At 35.0% G+C, this 5227-nt stretch overlaps 1 non-coding gene across 1 annotated transcript; it reads left to right on the plus strand.

Annotated features, from left to right (window-relative positions):
• Positions 1-201: 201 nt before the first annotated feature.
• Positions 202-308, plus strand: LOC115698354 (small nucleolar RNA R71). Its single transcript, XR_004008107.1, has one exon. It is a non-coding gene; the product is annotated as a small nucleolar RNA R71 (small nucleolar RNA).
• Positions 309-5227: the final 4919 nt, after the last annotated feature.

Raw genomic sequence — 5227 nt, forward strand, 5'->3', positions numbered from 1 at the left:
ACCTCGTGCATACCAGCAACCTTCTTCGTTTGGCTTCTTTCAGCTGGCCATTGGTTGTTATTCATAGCCATTTTCTCTAGCAAATCATAAGCCTCATTTGCACTTTTCCTCATAAATGTTCCACCAGCTGCAGCATCTATAAGGGTTCGAGTATTACCAGCCAACCCGTTGTAGAAATTGTGAGCCAACATCCGCTTCTCAATTCCGTGATGAGGACACTTTCTGATAAGATCCTTGAACCTCTCCCAGGACTCATATAAAGATTCATTATCTAGCTGACAAAAGTTATTAATCTCTCCTCGCAGCTTAGCAGACTTTGCTGGAGGAAAGAACTTAGACAAAAATTTTGTTGCCAGGTCAGTCCATGTTGCTATAGAATTTGGTGGCAAGGAGATCAACAAACTCTTGGCTCGCTCTCTCACCGAGAATGGAAAAATTCTCAAACGAATGGCATCATCCCTAACCCCATTGACTTTGAAAGTTTCACATAACTCCATGAAGTTTGATAGGTACAAATTGGGGTCTTCAGAGGGGAGTCCACCAAACTGGGCTGAAGATTGCACCACGGTAGGTGGTCTTATCTCGAAGTTATTAGCCTCCACGGTAGGTGGTCTTATACAAGACTGAACCCCCGTCAATGTTGGAAGAATGTAGTCTCTCAAACTACGACCGTTTGCCTGATCTTCAATGGCACCTCCATTATTACCATTGTTAACGCCATTATTACCACCATTATCATTATCAGCCATGACTTCTTCTATTTCAGTGCTTGCTGGAATTCTTTCTTGCCTTTTGTTTCTTCTATTTCTTTTATAGGTCTTTTCAATTTCAGGATCAACCGACAATTTTACACTTTGTCCTTGACGTCATATGCACCCCTAATGCCTGAAATAAAATAAGACAATCTAAAACAAACAGATTAGCAATAAGCAGAAAGAGCTAACCAAAGTAGAATTTAATCTAATTTTTGTAACATCAATCTTTGAACAATTCCCCGGCAACGGCGCCAAAAACATGTTACGAAAAATATGAATAGTACGCAAGTGCAAGTAATCAAGTAGTAAACTCACACAGGTGAGGTCGAACCACAGGGAATTGAACTGAATACCACTAAACTAGATTTATGATTCTATTTGGTAACTAAAAATAATTTTGACAAAGTTTAAAAAAAGATAAACAAGAAAATTAAAGAAGGCAGTAAAGTTGTTTAATCAAGGATGAGAAATTAGGGAAAAGAATCATCTTGATTTCATTACCCAATTGTTAATGCTAATTACTACTCTCTTTCTCAATGTGAATGACAGATTATAAAATTAACCTAACTCTTTTTAGATCTTTTAGGCCCTAAATTACATGTTATCTAATCATCTCTAAATTAGACTCACATATAATCAGCATTACGCAATAATCTAATTGTCACTAAGGCTATGTAAATACTTTCGTTTCACATCAAAACCTAGTTTATCCAATTTTAGCATTCTCAATTCTCACTTTTCAGATTTTGAATTGAGATCATAGAACATGTAAAAGGTGATCAAGCTTAAACATGGAATTAACACAAATATGGATAAATTTCACAATCAAGAAAGGAGAAATAGCAATTATCATTAACTAAAGATAATGTCAATCAACAATCATCATCTTCCTAAATAGGAGTTTAGTTCATAACATCCATAATCAAATCCATAATTAAAATTGAAACAGAAAATAACATAGAAAAATTAAAGAGAAGAGAAAGAACTAGTTGAAGCAATTGATCCGGGTCGCCACAAGCCACTCTTCTAGCCTCCTCCTTTGTTTCTAGGGCTTCAAATCTGAATGAACCCCAATTTTCACGAACTCCCTCTATTTAAACCAAGTCTCATCTTTAAAATCCGTGATATTACGAAATTATCCAAAAATCCCGTCACTGGAGCTTCGTCGCGACGAAGGTTTTTCCCCGTCACGACGAAGGCTTAAATAAAATTTTCCAAAACTTTCTGCCAATCCTCGTCGCGACAGGGGTATTTGTTGGAAGTTATTTTACCAGGAACTTTGATCTACTCACAAGTATGTTTATTTAACAACCTAAATATCAACTTCTAAAACGATGAAAAATTAAACACATAAAAGTAGCAGAAATCTTACATTGGGTGCAGCGGAATATATGTCTCCTCCCACTCAGATCTCTAACCCTTGATTCCTTTCTGTCGTAGAGTATAATCAAGATCTGAGCCCGATAGTCCTTCTTTGTTGTTTCTGAATTCTACACAGCCTCCTCACTATGATTGAGGTATTACTTGATGTGTGTGGGCACTACTCTAACACTTATAGATTTCAAAACAGTGAAGGAATAGAGAGAGAGAGAGGGTGGCGGCTCAGAGAGAGTTTTGAGTGAGAAAATTCTGTTAGAATAATGTGTGTTCAAAACTGAAGCCTTTGTCTTCTATTTATAGAAGACCACCCAGGGCTATGATTGACTTAATTGACATTTAAAATTGAAAAATCAATGAGAAAAGGGAAGCTTAAGTGGCTGGCCTAGGCATTGTGGAAACAAGGCTTGCCACTTTTCCAACTTTCCTTTTCCTACATTGATAGTTTCCTGTTTTGTCAAAAATTTCTTTGTCCAACCACATAAATGTCAAATCTAATCATTTAATAATTAAAATTAATTATCAAATAATATATTGTCATTTATTTTATTAATAATAAAACTAATTAAAGTTTCCTAATTAATAAATATGCCCTTCAAAATCTCTATTTACTGTTTTGCCCTTAATAAGTGATAAATTCTCAAATAGACACAGTCTATCTTGAGAATTATAATTGATTAATTAAAATCAAATAAATGAGTCTTACAAGTAATATTATCTCAACTAGTGGGGGGACCATGGGTCTATATATCCGAGCTTCCAATAAGCAGATCTAGAATTTACTACTTAAATTCACTGACTTATTAATTCTTCGTTGAATCCACGCATAGAACTTAGAATTGCACTCTCAGTATATAGAATGCTCTATATGTTCCACCATATAGACACATCATTAGTTATCCATTGTTATAATCCTAATGTGATCAATGATCCTCTATATGGATGATTTACACTGTAAAGGGACTTAATTACCGTAACACCCTACAATGTATTTTATCCTTAAAACACTTAACCCTGTATAAATGATATTTCAACTAAGTGAAATGAGTACTCCATCATTTATCTCGTTTGGTTAAGCTCGAAGGAAATCACCCTTTGCTTACTATTCGCCAGATAAAAGCTATAGATTCCATATTTATGTTAGCGCTCCCACTCAATCGCACTACCGTGTTCCCAAAATGTACGTATCACCCTGACCCAAAAGTAGGCTTAACTAACAAATCAAAGAACACGAATAACACTCTTGAGATTGAGCCTAACCATATTAGGATTTCGATCATGTGATCTAGGATCAACTTAGTGATATTGAATTGAATAGATATAACGGTAAGTTTTATAAATCTATTTCAAAGTTCAATATCGGTCCATTCCAATGCATACTCCATGCATCCAACCTGAGCTTTACTTTAACTAATGTTCTGGAAAGAACATAGCATTTCTCCAAATGCAAGTAAACTTTGTTGTAGATTGTCATATCAGTAAAACCCAGTGTTCTGATAAATCTAGGAATACTTTATTCACATATTCATGTTTACTTTCCACTGTGTTGACAACACAATAAACATGATCAAGTATGTGAAAGGGGTTTGGATGAATTTATCGATCAAATCAACCAACAATTGATTAAGTGAACCAAAACATACACAAATGAATGAAAAATACTTCTGTTACTTTATTGATATTGAATAATCTGGATTACATTGAAATAGAGTTTTATTTAGGGCATAAAACCCAACAGTATTGTCCCGTCGCGACAGGATTAGGCAGCAAAATGTCTTGTTTATTTTTCTTATCAATTCTTTCACCATTTCTCCTCAATTCTTGTAAATACTTTCTTTAAACACCGGAGGACCTGAAACAAAAGAATCAAGCATAAAATAGCCCTAAAACTAGAAACAAAGAGTGAAAACTAACCGAAAATACGACCTGAAACTTAGACTAATTTTAGCCTAACAGTGAGGACCCACCAGATCCTACTAGGATTCTCCCCGAGTGTGAATTTGCCATTGAAGCTTCTGAAGCTAAAAATGAGCTTTTTGATTCTTCAAGAAAGAGGAAACGTGGTTGTAATGTCCTTAATGACTTAGAGGATAGGAGGAAAAAATCTTTAGTGCCACTACCTCTTGTGTGTGATGTTCCTGCCTGTAAAATAGTTGGAATAGAGAGTGGCACTTTTTCTCGTTTGATTGGGAGGGAGATTAGAATTCACGTCCCACGACATTATGGTAGTTGGGAGAAAGTTCCAAGGATGTTTCGTGATTCAGTCTTCAACAGAGTTCGGATAAAAAAATTTGTAGGTTAATTTTTATTACATACAAGTTATATGTTGCTAACGTAGTTTCTTTTCTTTTAATCCAGTATTATTACGATATTGACAACAATGAACATTTTGAAGTAATTACAAACATTGCATGGGCTGAAATGGCAGACAAATATAAGAGTTGAAAGATGTTAAGACATGTTCATTTCAAAAAATACTATAAAAGTTCGATGGATTTTGATAATGTTGTTGCCCACCCGCCAAGTGAACTGGCTCCAGAGCAATGGCTTCCTTTTTGTCAATTTTTCACTAGTCCGGAGTTTATTGCTCGTTCTAAAATAAATGCAGAAAAATAGAAAAAAAAATGCAGTACCCTACAACACAAGTAACGAAATCTATGGCTGAGAGGCGTTATGAAAAAGTAAGTTAAAATATCAATTTAGTTAAATTATATTCCATTGCACATTTTCTAATTTTTTTAATCTCTTGTAGAAGAATAAGGGTAATTTCATTGAGTCTTGGAAGGAAGTTCACACCAAGAAATCGTCAAATACATTTGTTAATCAATTGGCTGCACAAAAAAATTTAAGTATTTATTCATAACTTCTAAATAAAATAATATGTTATGTATGTTTAATGCTTTCTAACTTATATTCTTAAAATTGGGCGAGCTCGTTTCAGCGTATGAAAAACAAGCCAATACTCCTAACGCTGGACCTGCTGATGACATTAAAATGAGTGTACTTAGTGAGGTACTTGGTGAAAGGTGTGGTCATAATCGCGGAGTGGGGCGAAAATTAAAGGAGCAATCTTCGTCGCGGAATACAAAACCTAC

Source organism: Cannabis sativa, chromosome 7, assembly GCF_029168945.1.
Source record: "Cannabis sativa cultivar Pink pepper isolate KNU-18-1 chromosome 7, ASM2916894v1, whole genome shotgun sequence".
Classification (NCBI taxonomy): Eukaryota; Viridiplantae; Streptophyta; class Magnoliopsida; order Rosales; family Cannabaceae; genus Cannabis; species Cannabis sativa.